The 20,096-nt window shown below is 46.4% G+C and overlaps 1 protein-coding gene across 1 annotated transcript in view; it reads left to right on the top strand.

The window, feature by feature from the left end:
* Positions 1-20,096, top strand: part of VPS36 (vacuolar protein sorting 36 homolog) — a 103,168-nt gene that overhangs the window by 60,016 nt on the left and 23,056 nt on the right. The gene's annotated exons all lie outside the window — the stretch shown is intronic.

Raw genomic sequence — 20,096 nt, 5'->3', positions numbered from 1 at the left:
TCTCCTAATTTGTTTTATTATTATTATCAAAGGAAAATTGGCCCAAAATGGTTAAAAAAAAAAAAAAAAAAGTTTTTTTTTTTTTTTTTTTTAAATATTTAGCTGTATATTTTTTGGTACTACCATAATCTTCCACCAAAGAAAAACCCAAATTAAATTCTCATGTTCCAGATGATGGCAGCCATGCCACATATGTGTATGTTAGTTTTTGTATGTACTCGTAGTACAGCCCAAAAACAATAGTTTTTTCCTGCCTAAAACACACTGACACTAACTGATACTAATTTATAAAAACAAATCTGTCAAAAAAAATACTGATACATTTGACCCTGACCTTGACCCAAACATTAACCCTGGCACTGACCTAGATCAAACCCTGATCTAGGTTTTTTTTTTTTTTATTTTAGTTTTTTTATTGTTATTGTTTGTTTATTTTACACGCACTTTTTTTTTTTCTCTCTGCAAAGAGACCGATACTAAGTATCTCTCTACTCCATTCACAGAGAAAAAAAAAAACATGGGGGTGGGCTTCACAGTGACTGATTACTGTGATAGCCAATCAGAGGCTATTACAGCGATCAGGGGACCTGGAATCTCAAGTTCTGGGTCCCAATTGTTGGTACGGGGCCAGGGGCTCACAGTGAGACCCCGGTCTGTGTGCTGGTGCACTCCCAGTACAAAGAGAGTTACCAAATATGCGAGTCCACGGAAAAAGCTCAGTCCAGTGGGGCTGCATATTTGCGTACGCTCGGTGTGAAGGGGAAAAGAGGAGCTACAGTCTCCTACTCAAAAATTTGATAAACATCCCCACGATCCTTACAAATCGCTGTATTTAATTTGGATATGGTCAATATTGTAATTATAATCCTTACCTGCCAAATGTCCTGGTTACTGCCCCCTGTTGATATGCTGGCTGGGGCCAACTTTGTCGTGGGCATCTGAAGTCAGCTCCAGTGAGTTCGGGGATGTAGTGCAGCTGGCTTACCCAGCATGCACCACTCCATCTCGCTCATGCGCATTAGCGACAGTCCCAGCACACAGTGTATATATGAGATTAGACGATTAGGCTATCCGAAGACTCCTGGTATAGATGACTCCAAAATCCCAGGAGTCTACGGGTTCGCCTAATGAAGTAATCACCTAGGCAACCAGGACCAGAATGGCTGGCAACTTAAAAACATAAGGTACTTCTAAATCTAAAATGTTGATAATATCCATTTAAATTGTACTGTGGCTAGGCATTGTGAAAAGCAAACGTTGAAAATATGGGTGAAGATTCGCTTCAAAATCTATAGTTGGGACTCATTCACACAGGCGGCCAGGGAGCCACGGTTTGACTGTCCACCTAAAGAAGGACATGGAGCTACTCAGGGCTGTAGATTTACTGCAACCATAATGCTTTGCTAAATGGCTGCAGCAAAATTGAAACCGCAGGTCGCGTTCGGCAGGCGGTACCACTTCCATGCTCGACCCATTTACGTGTATGGGTTGAGTTCAGCGTTTTAGGGTTAATACAGGTGTCAAGAAGGTGGCATTTTGCCTCCTCACCGCCTGTCAAACGTGGATCGCTTATCAGGGGGGCTGCAAGGGCTGTTTCATGTGAAAATGTTCCCTTATGGTCCTGTATTTCAATATTTTAATGGTATAATGCCTGATGCAATGACAGCTAGTATACCATGAAAAATAGTTCAGTATCATTCTTCTAATTAAACTAAATGTATCCCAAACATTGCTGTGATTGAAGAGATGATCAGAGATAAGCGGATGTCTCACTGTTCAAGTTGGTGACTTGTACTGTTCCTCTTAAAGGGATTGTAAAAAAAAAACAACAAATAAGTAAAAACCTGTAAGACAAAGGCATAATGAGCTATCATGCGTCACATACTAGGTCATTATAAAATACTTACCTTAGAACAAAGCCCTCCAGCGGCGCCTCTTCACCGCTGAGACGGTCGACATGTTCACTGCCTTCTTTCCTGGGTTCGCGTCCTCCGGCCGCCTGATTTACGGAAACCGCGATGACATCATAGGGCTGCTTCAGGGCTCTGAAAGAACGGCGCGCACGGCTGTTCCTTCAGAGCGCATGCGCCAGTGACGTCATCGGCTGCATGTAAAGTAAATATCTCCTAAACGGTGCACGTTTAGGAGATATTTACAGGACCTTTGGGTAAGCCTTATTATAAGCTGACCTATAGGAAAAAGTTACAGAGGTGAAGTTTACTTCAAACTCAAAACAAATCAATAGAATAAAAACTTTCAAAAGGGACCCCTGTAAAGAACACGCTTTCTTGTCACCCGTCCTGCTTGTTGAAGAACCCTCAGGATCCCACACATTTTTCGGGTTTGTTGGTTGCCTGGTCCCCCCTCTATGCACTGTGGGTTCCCTCTTAGGCTACAACATCAATACTGTGTGCTGTAGTGACATGGGGCTGGAACAGATCAGGACTGACCCAGTTATAGTACAACCTATAATCAGCTAGTATTGATAGCATATTTTTTGTACTGCTCGATCCAGTCAATTTCTGATGCATTGCATTGCCAGATTACTACAATGTAAAAGTCGTAACAGCAGAATAGCCCTTCGAGCTCAACCCTGGTTAAAGTAATACTAAGGGCCGGTTCACACTAGATCTGGTGCGAATTCACAGCAAATTCGCTGTAAATTCGCACAAGTTTGGTCTGTATGCGATGCTAATTCAGCCATACCATTTGTATGGCTAAATTTGCATTGCACAGACATCGCATGTGATCTGCACAGCAATGTGGTGCGAATCACATGTGATGTCTGCCATCGCACTAGTGTGACCCGGCCCTAAAGGATACGTGTTTTTTTTTTTAATTTAAAAAAATGCGCAACAACATTCCACAGAGCGATCCCATACCTCCTCTTCTGGAAGTTTCCCCACCGGCTGCTGCTTCTTCTTGCTCCAGGTCCCTCCCTAGCAAGGAAAACCAGGTCCTATGGGGGCACCCCGTCCACAGACACACACAGCACTGGCAAGGCACATCTCCACTCGCTCCACACAGGAGTTTGACTGACAGCAGCAGGAGACAGTTTTTTTTGTGGGGGGGGGGGGGGGGGGTGGATGTGGGGCGTTTTTTTTTTTTTTATCTTTATGCAGAGAATATATTAAAGTTAAAAAATGTTTTGACTTTAAAAACATTTTAATTCTTCAGGTTTGAATGATACCCATGATGTCCAATGTTTCCTTTATGTATCTATGTGTATCCTGCTCTTATATTTCCAGTCTGTTCATGTATTCATGCCTCAGTTTTTTAGATACCTGTTCTCTGTGCTTGCCATTCTTGGGGATTTTCATATATTGCTTTGTGGTGTACTCCAACAAATCCATGTAGACAATAGCTAGCTACATTAGTGTTGCTTGTACTTAGCTTTACATAACAGAAGCCTGACACAGCTTGCATCTCATTCTTCTTCTTCTGGTGGGTAAGGAATCTAGTTTTTTTTGTAGATGACGGCAGTACACAGCAGCATTATCATTCATATATTTGTCAAAGATATAAATAACCGCGCTGAGCAATAACAAAAAAAGAAGCAGCAGCTGTAGCAGGAAACACTATAGATAAATGTGGAATGGTGAGCTGCGCTAAAAATTGATAAATAACATAAATGAGGTATAAATTAGTCCATGCAGATATAGAAATAGACTAGAAGATCAAACAGTAAAGTCCAACTTCAAAAATGGCTCCAAAGTGCAGATACAGAAATGGATGAATCCGCCACCAGAGGACACTCGATCAGCCGCAGTGAAGCATGCTAAGGGTGTACGCTTACCAGATAGAGAAGGAATATTCGCATTGTACACACTCCAGGTGTTTAAAAGCCAGCTCCAATGCACATCTCCTTTCCTACCGGGTCCTGTCAGATACAGGGATCTGAAGCGTCCCACAGGCAAACCACCTCGTCCCAATCAAAGGTCCAGCAAGGGTATGCAAGAGAAAGATGGGACCACAATAGTGCAGATGGTCTGAACACTTTATTGTAAAAATAAGTAATACACTCACAGAATGCTGAAGAAATCAACGGAAGAAATCAAATCAAAGAAATCAAAACAGATTCAAAGTCGCCGCCGCCCAACTTCCGGATGCACAGTAGTGACGTCAGCACACCTTCCCTATGCACGTTTCGTCACAAACTGATGTCTTCCTGGGGATGTGGGCGGCGCGCTGAGTCACCACTATTTGTATCATAGGAGGTTAACGCCCCTGCCGGAAGTTCATGAGGCGAGCGGCGCCATATTGGACCATGGAAAACCCTGACTCACAGAGAGAGCATACACCTAGCGGCCGTAACATCTAAATCAATAGACCGGCGCCATCTTAAATCTTGGAAATGCTCAATCGATAAGTACAAGTACCATATAATGCACAATAAAAATACAAAAACAAAGGTAAAAAACAATCCTATCCAGCTGGAGATGCCTCCACAGGGGTCTGCTCGTATATTGAACCCTTATCTGATAAATACAACCAATTATGGCGGCTAAATATATACATGCAAATAAACGTCTGCTACAGCACTAAAAATATCCACCCATATTCATCAGTAAAGTAAAAGGATTGGTAGCTAATAAATAATGCAGACTTAAAATCAATAAATAAATATTGTATAAGTACCAGCTACAATCAATCCCAAAATGGTATAAAAATATATATATATAAATAAAATTGTACATAAATATATAAAAACGTAGATATATCAAAAGTTAATTAACCGCCAAAATAGCAGATTAGCAGCAGAACCTGGATGGATACAACTCCCTCTGAATAAAAATAGAAATAGAAAAATTATAGAAATGTAAACACCAGAAATATTAATAAATCCCCACCTAAGTGAAGATTAAAACCATGATAAAAACGCCAGTAAGACGCGGACCAACCACAAGTTAAGAATTATCTATAAAGGCATTTATGTCCGTGTCTATATTCAAACCAAATGGGCTAAAACATTTATTTCTATAGATCCATGACATTTCCAGCTTGGAGAGTCCCCTAACAAAGGGCTCTCCTCTCCAGTGAGGGACACATATATTTGTGTCCCAGTTCGCACATGTATGCTGGTTTTCCTGGATTGTTGTATTACTATAGGGAACAGAGCTAACTGCAAGCTGTTCAGTTTCATTTGTATGCACGGGTACTTACAAAATCTGGTGCCAAAATGGAGCAGTTGTCTTAACAATCAGTCATATTTCAACTTTCAAAAAAAGGAAAGAAATGCTTTATATTTGTAACAGAACCACATTTGCTTAAAGTAGAACTAAAGTAAAAAATACTTTCTGGGGACCGATGCTCCAACTTATTCACAAGTTCACGGATGTGTCCTTACAAAATGACTCATTGGCAGTATTGCTCAATCTTACACCACTGTCGAGGAAAAGATACCACAAATCCCTACTGCCCTTGCGTGCATTCCAGCAATGTGGAAACAGCAGTCTGCCCCGACAGTCTTGCAATGGCTTGCCAGGGTGAATGAGATCGAACATATGGAGGACCTTACGTCGGCCCTCTGAGGGACGACTAAGGAACATTGGACTAGATGGATGCCTTGGAACCTTTTTCAAGTCTCGGACGAGTATTTCACTTACTCTGGTACCGCATAAAAGATTGTTGCCTTAAGGGTACCTGTCATTCTTAACGCTCCCTGAGGGGTGACGCCCCTTCCATTCAGGCCTCCCCCCCCCCCCCCCCTCTCTCCTATATCTTCTTCTTCCTCTTTACCTACTTTAAAATTACAAAATGTTTCTGGATGCCCACAGACACGGGCCTTTATTCACACGTGTTCTTGCCATGTCTAGTTGCTCTCCACCAGTGGGTTGTATCTCAACATGGGATTGCAATTTGTGCCCGTGGAGATGACAAAGTTGCATGTATTCTACGTTTTCACCTTGCTGTGACACACTTTGTGTTTGGATATGATCGTTTATTCACTTATTATAACATGTTCTTGTTGTCTGTGAATTATTCATTAAATAAAAAAAATTAAAATAAAATAAATACTTCCCACTGTTTCAACGGTCCAAACCCCTCACCAGTGCCAACGGCTTTTCCCCAGTTTCCTCCTGGTGCAGATCTTCAGCTGTCTACATTTTTTAGAGGTTTTTTTTTTTAAATTGTAAGCCTTCCCTCCGGATTTAAAGTGGCTCTAAAGGCTCTTAATACATTTTCTGCATGAAGGTTAAAAATCTTCTGAGTGCAGCTCTCCCTCCAGCCCCATCTTCCTATACTTACCTGAGGCTGATCTCGATCCAGCACTGTGCACAAGAGCAGCAGTGGCTTTCTCCCTCATCATAGGCTCAGAGACAGCAGCGGAAGCTATTGGCCTCTGCTTCTGTCAATCACAGCCAGTGAGGAGGGAGAGGGGGGACACACAGAGTCTGCTCTGGAGTGAGCCTGCACAAGTGCCCCCATATCAAGCAGCTTGCTATGGTGGGCACTCGGTGGGGAAGAATTGTTGCACAGAGCAGGTGAGTATGATATGTATGTTATTTTGAAAGAAAATGTATATGTGTAGGTTTACAATCACTTGAACATGTTGACAAGCTACATTATTTCTAGTAATTAGCATTGGTATACGTATTCTGAGTTAAACAAATAAACATAAGTTGACATGCGTCACAAAATAATACCGGAGCCATAAGTTGTCTATTCTACATCTCTCGAAAACCATATTACTTTAATTATTGCTTGCACTGACTTCTGTAACCCACTTCCTTAACCACTTGCCGACCGCCGCACGACTATATACGGCGGCGGTCAGCCCCTCACAGGCAGAGTGACGTATCGGTACATCACTAGCCTGGGAGGGTCTGGGGAGCGAGCACGCGGCGCGCTCCCGCTCCCGCATGGTCACGCACCCCCCGCGCGTGTGACCAGCGGACCCGATGTCCACCGGTCACTCGGCGATCGGCGGGGGAGAGGGAGAAAGGCAGGCAGCTTGTGTAAACAAGCTGCCTGTCAGTTCTCCCTGTGTAGAGACACTGATCATACGGATCTACTATGTAGAACTGTTGATCAGTGTAACTACACCTCAAGCCACAGCCAATCACAGTTAGAATCACGCCCCTAGGGACACACACAGCCCCTCCCTCTCAAATAAAGTTAACCCCTTCACTGCCAGTGTATTTTTACAGTAACAGTGCATATATATAGCACTGATTACTGTAGTAATGTCACTGGTAACCCCAAAAGTGTCAAAAATATCAGTCAAGGGTCCGATCTGTCCGCCGCAATGTCCCAGTACCGCAAAAAAAATCGCAGATCGCCGCCATTACGCGTTAAAAAACAAAAATGACAAAAATCTTTCCCTTAGTTAGTAAACGCGATAACTTTTGCGCAAACCAATCAAAATATGCTTTTTGCGATTTTTTTTTTTTTTACCAAACATATGTAGCATAAAACAAATTGGCCGAAAATGTTAAAAAATTGTGATTTTTACTTTTTTTTTTGGGAATTTCAAAAAAATTTGAAAAATATTGTTATTTTTGCAAAATTGACGCTCTTTTTTTTGTTTATAGCGCGTGATCAAAAAATCGCACAGGTGATCAAATACCACCAAAAGAAAGCTCTGTTTGTGGGAAAAAAAGGACGTCAAATTCGTTTAGGTACAGCGTCGCACGACCGCGCAATTGTCCGTTAAAATCACGCAGTGCCGAATCGCAAAATACCCCCTGGTCAGGAAGGGGGTAAAATCTTCCGGGGCTTAAGTGGTTAAAGAGTATGTAAACACTAACAACAAATCAGTGGCGTAGCATTGGCAGGGCGACAGGGGCCTCACAACCATCCCCCGATTCCGCAGGACCGTCCTGGGATTTCTAAAAAAAATCTTGACATCCTTTTGTCATATCTGTTTGAAAAGTGCAAAAAAATACCTGCTGGTCTTGTTAGACATCTTATCAGCCCATAACTACCTGTGCTCCCTGCCTGTGCTGAATTTGTATCCGTTATCTCTGAGAACTACAGAACTTCCTCCCTCTATGTTATGGAGAACAGAATAGTGGGAGGTTTCAGTAATCCTGCTCTGTGACAGCTGTCTGGATACAATGCAATGAATGAGCATTGTCACCCTAGTACTAGAAGTGTGTTACTGGCTGGTTCATCAGGTGGAAATAAAGGAAAAAAAAAAAAAAGCTAATGCAGCCTCCATATCTAGGGTTCAGTATTCTGCAATATATTACATTTATGTTGCTAAAATTTAAAATCTGTGTGTGCAGATCCTGTAATAATCCTTATATAGACCTGAGGCTGTTCTGTATAACAGGTCTTTTTTTTTTTTTTCGCTTCCTCTTGGAGTTTCCTCTAGATTTTCCTGTCTGTGAGCACTCGAGTTCACAACTTTCTGCTTTGATCTATTCTTTTTACTGTGATCTTAGAATCTGATTAATTTAGTTATTCCTAGAATACTTCTGCAGGAAGTAGTCTGGGAAAGGTCTTCAGCTGCCGTGAGCGAGTCTGAGCTTCTGGTGCATTACCTTGTAAGGAGTATAGTGATACATCTAAGGCATGCTTGCATGCATTGTGTGCGTATATATGCATGCATGCATGCAAAAAAAAAAATTATATATATATACAGTGGGTACGGAAAGTATTCAGACCCCCTTAAATTTTTCACTCTTTGTTATATTGCAGCCATTTGCTAAAATCATTTAAGTTCATTCTTCTTCCTCATGAATGTACACATAGCACCCCATACTGACAGAAAAACACAGAATTGTTGACATTGTTGCAGATTTATTAAAAAAGAAAAACTGAAATATCACATGGTCCTAAGTATTCAGACCCTTTGCTGTGACACTCATATATTTAACTCAGGTGCTTTCCATTTCTTCTGATCATCCTTGAGATGGTTCTACACCTTCATTTGAGTCCAGCTGTGTTTGATTATACTGATTGGACTTGATTAGGAAAGCCACACACCTGTCTATATAAGACCTTCCAGATCACAATGCATGTCAGAACAAATGAGAATCATGAGGTCAAAGGAACTGCCTGAAGAGCTCAGAGGCAGAATTGTGGCAAGGCACAGATCTGGCCAAGGTTACAAAAAGATTTCTGCTGCACTTAAGGTTCCTAAGAGCACAGTGGCCTCCATAATCCTCAAATGGAAGACGTTTGGGACGACCAGAACCCTTCCTAGAGCTGGCCGTCCAGCCAAACTGAGCTATCGGGGGAGAAGAGCCTTGGTGAGAGAGGTAAAGAAGAACCCAAAGATCACTGTGGCTGAGCTCCAGAGATGCAGTCAGGAGATGGGAGAAAGTTGTAGAAAGTCAGCCATCACTGCAGCCCTCCACCAGTCGGGGCTTTATGGCAGAGTGGCCCGACGGAAGCCTCTCCTCAGTGTAAGACACATGAAAGCCTGCATGGAGTTTGCTAAAAAAACACCTGAAGGACTCCAAGATGGTGAGAAATAAGATTCTCTGGTCTGATGAGACCAAAATAGAACTTTTTGGCCTTAATTCTAAGCGGTATGTGTGGAGAAAACCAGGCACTGCTCATCACCTGTCCAATACAGTCCCAACAGTGAAGCATGGTGGTGGCAGCATCATGCTGTGGGGGTGTTTTTCAGCTGCAGGGACAGGACGACTGGTTGCAATCAAGGGAAAGATGAATGCGGCCAAGTACAGGGATATCCTGGACAAAAACCTTCTCCAGAGTGCTTTGGACCTCAGACTGGGCCGAGGGTTTACCTTCCAACAAGACAATGACCCTAAGCACACAGCTAAAATAACGAAGGAGTGGCTTCACAACAACTCCGTGACTGTTCTTGAATGGCCCAGCCAGAGGCCTGACTTAAACCCAATTGAGCATCTCTGGAGAGACCTAAAAATGGCTGTCCACCAACGTTTACCATCCAACCTGACAGAACTGGAGAGGATCTGCAAGGAGGAATGGCAGAGGATCCCCAAATCCAGGTGTGAAAGACTTGTTGCATCTTTCCCAAAAAGACTCCTGGCTGTATTAGATCAAAAGGGGGCTTCTACTAAATACTGAGCAAAGGGTCTGAATACTTAGGACCATGTGATATTTCAGTTCTTCTGTTTTAATAAATCTGCAACATTGTCAACAATTCTGTGTTTTTCTGTCAGTATGGGGTGCTATGTGTACATTCATGAGGAAGAAGAATGAACTTAAATGATTTTAGCAAATGGCTGCAATATAACAAAGAGTGAAAAATTTAAGGGGGTCTGAATACTTTCCGTACCCACTGTATATATATATGCAAGAGAGAAGGCCTGGTTCTTAATCACTTTTCCAATTCCCCGCAAAGTTGGTCCATAGAACGAGGTCAGGACAAAACTCATCATACCATGTCTTTACGGCTTTGTTCACAAGGACACAATCATGCTGGAACAGAAAAAGTACTTCCCCCAAACTGTTATGCACCATTGTCTAAGATGTCTTTGTATGCTGTAGCATTAAAGCTGAGCTCCGAGGGGAAAGCAAAAATGCTCCCTTGCAGTGGGGTTGCCTCTGCACTGCAGGTGGTAAATGCTTGTTTAGGTCTAGGAGACCACAAAAGCAAAATTACCCACCCAATCCTCCACTTCCGCAGGCTCCCTGTAGGCTGTCAGCCATTCCTTGCAGCCTTTTCTCTCCCATGCTTCCCTGATCAGATGCCCTCAGACATTATAAGACCATTGCAGACCGCATAACTTTAAATGTAAGGATGACGAGGGACAGTCCACTGGCAGAATGTAAGAGAGGAGAAGAGAGTGTCTGGGGAGCAGAGGATCAGGTAAGTACAACTGCTTTTGGTGACTCCCCCCTAGGCCTAAATGAACATGTAACCCTTGTAGGAGCAACCCCACTTCAAGGAAGGATTTTTTATTTTCCCGAAGATGAGCTTTAACAGTATCCTTCACTGGAAACACTTGAGTGATATTTAATAATTTAGAGCAGGGATGTCAAATTCAATTTCATCGTGGGCTGTATCAGCATTATGGCTGCCCTCGAAGGGCCAGTTGTATCTGTAAGACTATATAAACGTGTTTACTCTTTATCATATTAAATAAATGCCTATGCATTCAATTATTATTGGTTTTAGTAATGTCTTCAGACTTAAGCTGTGAAGGGCAGGTGGAGACTGGCACACATACTCCTGTAGGAGATGATGCAAGTCTGAAAAGGAGGGTTGTACACCGCTGCCATGATCCACAAGAAACTTTATTGCAGACTGCTCAAACAGAAAATGGTTCTGCCATGGTGTTCTGTCTGATCATTCCCCAGTAAAGTTTCTGGTGGATGATATCAGTGGCGTGCAACCCTCCTTTTCACTGGCACAGAATTGTATTATTCTCATATTTAATATAAGCAGATGTCCAGAGCAACCTACCCCCCTTTCATCAAAAATCAAGAGTCCTCCACCTTCACCTACATCACACTGCCCCGCCCCCCTCCACTTTGTGCTACTGTCGGGAAGAAGCTTTAGGCGTAGCTGGGAAGCACAAAGTGCAGGGTCTGGAGGAGGACCAGAGGAGGGCTGGAGTCAGCTTCCGGAGTCTGCTGAATGCTGAGACCAGGGGAGGCGAAGCCTCAGTTGCACAGAGAGATGCAGTATCTGTAGGAGGAGTTCTGTCCTCCTCTGCTGCCGACTGCTGAGACAAGCTGGGGGCAGAGACGAGGGGGGTGCCGCAGCTGCAAGAGAGATGCAGGGGCCACATGAAATGGCCTGCAGGCCGGATTGGGCCCTCAAGGCCTTGTGTTTCACACATGTAATTTAGAGGGCGCTCGCATACATTTGCCTTCTTTTTTTAGTAGTTTTCTGTTTTTCAATGTGTTTATTTTTCCGCATTTTTTGTTCCTATTTCTGCATGTTTATTCCATGTTCACTGTTTATTCATAACACGTTGATGACCATAAAAATCATGGAAAGACTTGTAAAGTGGATAATTGGAGAGACATCCAGCCACAGTAGTTGTAATGTGTGTGGCTGAGCTGTAATTAATGAGTTGATGTAAAGGGCTCTTGCAGCTTCCTGCATCTGCTGCTGGCTGCTGATAAGGCTACAGGGCTGCAGTATTATGTTTATGTGAGGAAGTTCCTGTTAGGTGTGTGCCCATTCCCTTTGTCCTTACTTCTCTTTCTTGAGCGATGAGTTGTAGCATGTTACTAATTAGTTCTGGGAAGCATCTGATCTGTTAGCAAATCCATCTTCTGTCAAATTGCTTAGGGCCTTTTTTACAGGTAGGCTTGTCAAGCATGAACATTTGCAATTTAAACAGAGACAAGGAAAATTAACTACCTGGATGACGCCTTTGGTTTTTAGTGCAGCACTGATTCTGCCTGACTGTGCAAATTTCAAAGCCTGCTAGGGACACCTAGTTCCTGAAGATCTTGTAAACCAGGGAATCCTGTGTTCCCCATAAGGAGAATATGCAAACCAGGGAGCCCCGAGTTCTTAAGCAGGAGACCATGTAAATCAGGGAACCCTGAGTTCCCGAGAAGGAGAATGTTTAAACCAGGGTATTCTGAGTTCCTGAGACGGAGAATATGCAAACCAGGGAGCCCCAAGTTCTCAAGCAGGAGATTATGTAAATCAGGGAACCCTGAGTTCCAGAGAAGGAGAATGTTTAAACCAGGGAATCCTGTGTTCCCTATAAGGAGAATATGCAAACCAGGGACCCCCGAGTTCTCAAGCAGGAGACTATGTAAATCGGGGAACCCTGAGTTCCTGAGAAGGAGAATGTTTAAACCAGGGTATTCTGGGTTCCCGAGACAGAGAATATGCAAACCAGGGAGCCCCGAGTTCCCAAGCCGGAGAATATATAAACCTAGGAGCCCCAAGTTCCCAAGCAGGAGAATATGTAAACCCGAGGAATCTCGAGTTTGCGAGAATGAGAATATGTAAACCGATGAATCTCGAAACTGCATAGAATATGCAAACCAGGGAGCCCCGAGTTCCCAAGCAGGCGAATAAATAAACCTAGGAGCCCCGAGTTCCCAAGCAGGAGAATATGTAATCCTCGGAGGAATATGTAAGCCGAGGAATCTCAAGTTCGTGAGAATGAGAATATGTAAACCAGGGTATCCTGAGTTTCCCAAGAAGGAGAATATGCAATCCAGGGAGCCCCGAGTTCCCAAGCAGGAGAATATGTAATCCTCGGAGGAATATGTAAGCCGAGGAATCTCAAGTTCGTGAGAATGAGAATATGTAAACCAGGGTATCCTGAGTTTCCCAAGAAGGAGAATATGCAATCCAGGGAGCCCCGAGTTCCCAAGCAGGAGAATATGTAAACCGAGGAATCTCGAGTTTGCGAGAATGAGAATATGTAAACCGATGAATCTCGAGTTCCCAAGAAGGAGAATATGCACACCAGGGACTCCTGAATTCCCTGGAAGAATAGTATGCTAACCACGGAATCCTGAGTTCCCTAGAAAGAGAATATTTAAATCAGAGAGCCCCAAGTTCCAGACCAGGAGAATGAGAATATGTAAATTGGGAAGCCTCTAGCTCCTGAGAAGGAGAGTATGTAAACCATGGAATCCTGGGTTCCTGAGAAGAATATGTAAACTAGGCAATCCCAAGTTCCCAAGAAGAACAATATCTAAACCAGGGGAAAGGGAGACTATGTGGACCAGGGAATCCCAGGTTCCCGAGAAGGAAAGTATGCAAACCAGGGAGCCCTGAGTTCCCTTCTCCAATCATCTAGAACAAATGCAATGACGCGTATCTTATTATGCACACATTTCTAATAATCTATGCCACCAGGGCTATCTTCATTTTATCTATGCCCTACCCTGATAGAAAAGAAACTGTTCTCATTCATTTTTTCCTCTTTCAATGCAGTCACCTGAAAACATATCGTTTATGCACCATGTGCCTTCAGACAGCAGCTATCTGGGCCATGAGATATAGCACTTGAGTGTGCCCCTATCCTTAAATAGTTTATTAAATGGAAGGATTGGGAAACAAGGATTTCGGGCACATAGATTATATAAAATCACTTTTCTCTTACGTCCTCCGACAGTCGCCGCCATCTTCATATTCGTCACAATGGGGTATTAGACTTTGCTCCGTAGGAGTAGCTAGGCAACAGAATATGTCAATATTAAAGCTTTTAACATATCCCCACCCCAGGGGGTGGTCCCCTCAGTCTATACCCTCCTGCTTCCTGTTTCCTGCTTCAGTTTCAATGTCTAGCTTGTCAGGAGTAGCTGGATCTCTCTATGCTGGGGCATTTTGTCTCAGCCTTTATCTTCTTTTTTGATTTTTGTTTGAGTTTTTTCTCTTTCTTTACTTAGCTGTTCTTTTTGTCAGCATTAGTTAGTTCTTCTGATGAAGAGGATTCGTGCGGGCTGGGTCTCGGGCTGATCCCCCTGGTCGCAGGTTGTGGGTCAGTGGCTTCCCAGCCTGCCATCGAGCGTTCAGCCAGGTAACGCTCCTGGCACAATGAACGACCCATCCCTGTTCGGTGCAGGGATGATTGGTGAGGTGGCTACCTCACTGGACGCTGTGCGGTTTCTTAACCCCGATTTTTTGCGTCCTGGATGCGACTCTCCCTGCCTCATGCGCAGCGGCTTGTTCGCCTGTGCGGGTTCCCCACGCCATTAGGAGGTAAGTGTATCTATGTGGGGACCTGTCTGTTGGGGGGGTGTCAGTCTGGGACTGTGTTACCCTGCCTGTGTTTCACACTATTGAAATCCCTGTCTCTCTGGCTGCATTCTGTGGGCTGCAAGGAGGGGGGGGCTGTGCTGCACTGTCTGTGTCAATTTGTGTATGTGTGAACGGCTGTGTGCTGTGGGGCATGATTATTATCATGTTTGGGGCACTTTCAGTGACCGCTGCGGCGGTCTGCCATGTTTTTACATGCTATGCTGTGTTTAGTCCACCTCGCTGAGGTGGAGGAGCGGCGGTTTCGGCGCCATTTTGGCAGCGCTCGCTCCGGCCGCATGGTATCACTGCGGGCGGCCATTTTCTTGTAGCCTTCCATAGGCTTTCATGGAGCGCCCTGTGTTGCATCGCTTCCTCTCCCTGGGTGCACCGATCGAGGCGGCAGCAGCAGCGATGGTCTCTACAGGTTTTTACCTCCCTATCCCTTTATCCTTGCCTGTGTTGAGCCTTTTTCTCCCGGTGGGGGTAAAAATTGTGCCAGTGTGTGTGTGCGGTGGGCAGCGCTCGCCGCGCTTGTTTAAGGGGCAGTTAACCCTTTACTTTCCAGCTTATCATTGGGGCAATGGATTCTCAGGGAAGCGGATTTCCTACCACTTGGTGGGTGACCAAGGGCTGTTTTCCCCCCCAAGGGGGGATTTGGCTGCGGTTGTGTCTAATCTTGCTGCTCAGGTGCTAATGCTTGTGGCTGCTCAATCCACACAACGAACCAGAGTTTTCAATCTCCTCTGATCAGAGGGTGCTGGTGATGGGGCGGCTATAGCTGGGGTCTCCTTATCGGGGTCCCGTTCCTCCCTGGGTCTTGTGGGGTCCGGGGTGGAGTCTGAGGTAGAAGGGGTGGATAATTCTCCACCTGGCTCGCCTGAAGAGCTTGCACTCATGGATGAATTGGTTGCTTCTATCAAGCAAACACTGCGTTTACGGGTTGAACCATGTCCTCCTGCTGCCCTGGCAGCTTATGGGACGCAGAAAGACGCAAGACATCGCAGGTCTTTCCCTGCACTGATGATTTTCAGCGCACTGTTAAGAAACAATGGTGCAATATACGCAAGCCTTTTGCTGTACCAAGTAGGTTCAAGCTGCGTTGTCCTGTCACGGCCGCTTCTGATGAGCGGTGGTGTGTGCCACCTCAGGTGGATCACGCGGTGGCGGTTTTGTATAGGTCCACTGCGATTCCTGCAGAGGATACCCCGGTGTTCCGGGATGCTATGGGCAGGAGGCTGGAGTCTCTTGCCCGTCATTCTTACTCTATTACGGGTTCTATGCTAAAGGCTCTATTTGCTTCGCTTATGGCAGCCCAGGCTGTTGCGAATTGGACGCAGGTACTCAGGCGCGTCCTGGTGGCTGATTCAGCCTCACCGGCGACATTGGATTTGGTGGATCAAATCCATCAGGGTGTCATGTATTTGTGTGATGCGGACCTGGATATAGTACCGTTGGCTGCACGTGTACACAGTGTGGCGGTATTGTCTCGCCGCCTGGTTTGGTTGAAGTGTTGGTCTGTGGACCAATCTTCGCGCAAGACCTTAGCCAATCTGCCCTATGATGGCTCTCGCCTTTTTGGCGAATCCTTGGATGCACTGATAAAGGGGGTCACGGGTGGTGAGAGCACGCTCCTGCCCCAATCCCACCAGGCTAAGGCTGCTCATGGTATGAAGCATGCTTTTTTTCGGCCCTCTCAGGGGTCCTTTCGTGCCTTTCGGTCGCCCTATAGGGGCAAACCATTCATAGGCCAAGGCTCCCAAAAGAAGCCGTGGTCAGGTAAGCATAAGTCCGGCCAGCCCGGATCCGCTGCCCATAACAATGCGGCCTGAAGGGGCGCCCTCACCCAGTTCTGGGGTGGGGGGACGCTTGCTCGGTTTTTCTTCAACCCTGGTTGGCCCGTGTTCGGGACAGGTGGGTTCAGGAAGTCGTTCGTTCTGGTTACAAGATCGAGTTTTCTCTCCCGGCCGGAGAGCAGATTTTTTTCCCTCAGGTGGTTCCGGTGCCTCATCGGGACAGATTTCAGGGGTTCTCTTCCAATCTGTTCACTGTGCCCAAGGAGGAGGGCAGGGTACGTCCAATTCTGGACTTACAGGCTCTGAACCGCTTGTGCGGGTTCGCAAGTTCCGCAAGGAATCCCTGCGGTCGGTGGTGGCTGCCCTGGTTCCGGGGGAATTCATGGCTTCCATCGACTTGAAGGATGCGTGCCTTCACATCCCGTTTTTCGAGGGTCACCAGAGGTGACTGCGATTTGCCATTGCGGAGGATCATTGCCAATTCGTGGCGTTACCTTTTGGTCTCGCTTCGGCTCCACGGGTTTTTTTCGCCAAGGTGCTTGCACCGGTTTCTGGCTTTGTTGAGAGCCCAGGGCATCTCTGTCCTGGGGTATCTGGAAGTTATTCTGGTTCGGTCTGGGACCAGCCAGGGTCTGGAGGAGGACCTGTCCTTCACGATGCTGACTCTCAGGAGTTTGATTGGGCGATTGATTTTCCATAGTCGACGCTGTGTCCGTCGATTCGTCTTCCCTACCTGGGAATGATTCTGGACTCGGTCCAGGCGAAGGTCTTCCTACCGGACGACAAACTCAGGATTCTTCAGGAGAAGTCAGGTCCCTCAGGGACGTTCTGTGCTCGTCACTCCGGACGCGCATGAGATGTCTGGGATTGATGGTCTCGGCTTTCAAGGCGATTCCCTTCGCCCAGTTTCACACGCGGGGTCTCCAAGCGGAGATCCTGTCCAGGTGGGACGGGCGACCGCAATCTCTGGATCCGGATTTCGTTGGGCCATCGCACCAGAAGGGATCTTCTGTGGTGGCTCCAGTCCCCGACGGTGTCAGGGGGCAAGTCTTTTCGTCCTCTCTCATGGACGGTGGTCACCACGGATGCCAGCCTGTCGGGCTGGGGTGGTGTTCTGGGCGTTCTGTCCGCCCAGGGAACTTGGTCGGAGGTGGAATCCTCCCTTCCGGTCAGCATTCTAGAATTGCGTGCGACGAATCTCTGCCTTCAACGTTGGCCGGACAGGCTGCAGGGCTGTCCGGTTCGGGTGCAGACGGACATTGCCACGGCGGTGGCTTACGTCATTCGCCAAGGGGGCACCAAGAGGGCCCGGGTGGCTCGGGAAGTGGCCGACATTCTGTCTTGGGCCGAGACGCATGTCCCGGCGATATCGGCGGTTCACATTCCGGGGGTGGAGAACTGGCGGGCGGATTATCTGATGCCGCCAGTCCCTGGACCAGGGGGAATGGCCCCTCTGTCCGGGTGTTCTCCAAATGTTGTGCGCGACGTGGGGTCTTTCCCGGAGGTGGACCTGTTCGCGTCTCGTCTGAACAGCAAGGTGAACAGGTTCGTGGCAAGGCCACGCGATCCTCGGGCAGACGCGTCAGACGCGTTGGGAGCTCCGTGGCATCAGTACCGACTGATGTATGTGTTTTCACCGTTTCAATTGCTGCCCAGGTTCCTTCGCAGGTTGGTCTCGGAACCAAAACACGGTGATTCTTGTGAAACCGGACTGGCCTCGCCGGTCCTGGTACGCAGACCTCGTGCATTTGGCGGTCGACGCCCCGTGGCGTCTGCCTCTTCGGGAAGATCTCCGGTCTCAAGGGCTGATATTTCATCCTGCCTTGCAGTCGCTGGCTTTGCCGGCCTGGCTGTTGAAACCGAGGTCCTGAGGGATAGGGGTCTCTCCCCTGAGGTCATTCACACTTTGATCAACGCAAGGAATTTTTCCTCGGGGTAGGTCTTTTACCGTATTTCGGAGGCCTATTTTGTCTGGTGTGAGTTCAGGGGGTCTTCACCTCGCCCGTGGTCGGTGTCTGGGGTGTTGTCCTTCCTTCGAAAGGGTGTTGACAGCGTTTGGCGCTGGCTACGATCAAGGGTCAGGTGTCTGCGATGGCCGTTCTTTTTTCAACGTACTATGGCATCTATCTCCTTGATTGGCACTTTTGTTCGGGGGCATCTGGTCCCTCCTAGGAGGGTGCCTCTGCCTCCTTGGGACTGGAATCTTGTTCTGTCCGTGTTACAACATGGTCCTTTTTGAACGGATCGGGTAGATCTCGTTGTCTATGTTGTCCTAGAAGGTCACCTTTTTTGGTGGCGATCAATTCGGCTCGCAGAGTGTCGGAGCTGGCAGCTTGTCCTGCCATTGTCCGTATCTGGTCACTCACTTGGTTAAGGTGGTCTTGCGACCTAGCCCTTCTTTTTTTCCGAAGAGGGTTTTGGAATTTCACCTCAATGAGGACATTGTCTTGCCTTCGCCTTGCCCGAAGTCTAAACATTCGGAGAAGGTGGTGTTGCACTCCTTGGATGCTGTTCATGGCGATTAGGGTTTACCTAAAATCGTCTGAATCTTTTCACAAGTCGGATTCTTTGTTTGTCCTTCCGGGGGTCCTCGGAAGGGCGTAGCGGCGTCGGCTTCTGCCGTCGCCAATTGGTTCAGACAGGCCGTTGAACAGGCCTATGCTTTGCGGGGAAAAGTTTCCCCTATGCCTGTGAGGGCGCACTCTACCAGATCTCTGAGTACGTCTTGGGCCTGTCGTCATGGGGCTTCTGTGGCCCAGGTGTGTAGGGCGGCGACTTGGTCGACCTTGCACACCTTCACTCTGTTCCACAGAGTGAATATTCAAGCATCGGCAGATGCTTCCTTTGGCCGCAAGGTTCTTAGTGCGGAGGTCCCTTAGGGTCCCTGGTTTTGGTCCTTTGGGCTGTTTGGGATTTCTTTGTATCCCTGGGTTATTTGTTTTTTTCCTGGGTTATTGCTCCCGTTGAGCAAATTTTTTCTCGTGTTGCCCAGCTGGTTTCCTTCCTTTGGTAAGGTTACTTTCTTTGATGTGGAGACTGCGTTGCCTTTAGGCGCGGCTGCGTTTCCCACCCCTCATGTTTGCACTGCTTTGGGACGTCCCCATTGTGACGAATATGAAGATGGCGGCGACTGTCGGAGGACGTAAGAGAAAACGGAATTTTTGTAAAATCTTACCTGTAAAATTCCTTTCTCTGAGTCCTCCGACAGTCGCCGCCCCCGCCCCTCTTTTGGGGTTTAGGTACTCTACTGCTATTCCACTGAAACTGAAGCAGGAAACAGGAAGCAGGAGGGTATAGACTGAGGGGACCACCCCCTGGGGTGGGGATATGTTAAAAGCTTTAATATTGACATATTCTGTTGCCTAGCTACTCCTACGGAGCAAAGTCTAATACCCCATTGTGACGAATATGAAGATGGCGGCGACTGTCGGAGGACTCATAGAAAGGAATTTTACAGGTAAGATTTTACAAAAATTCAGTTTAAAGAATCATTTAAAATCATAAAGAAATACAGGCAGGTAATTATGTATTGAGGACCAGACCAACGAATGGTCTGTGTTGTAGTGTATCCTAATTCATGAGATAGTAGACAATGATTTACATACAATTCAAGGTATGAAACAGTTTGTAGTCATATGATTCTCAAAGCTATATACTTGGTATCAGAAGATTCCTGCCGACGGATACCCGAA

Source organism: Pelophylax lessonae (genome assembly GCF_965119305.1).
Source record: "Pelophylax lessonae genome assembly, chromosome: 2".
NCBI lineage: Eukaryota > Metazoa > Chordata > Amphibia > Anura > Ranidae > Pelophylax > Pelophylax lessonae.
This window is presented reverse-complemented; position numbering and strand designations above follow the sequence as displayed.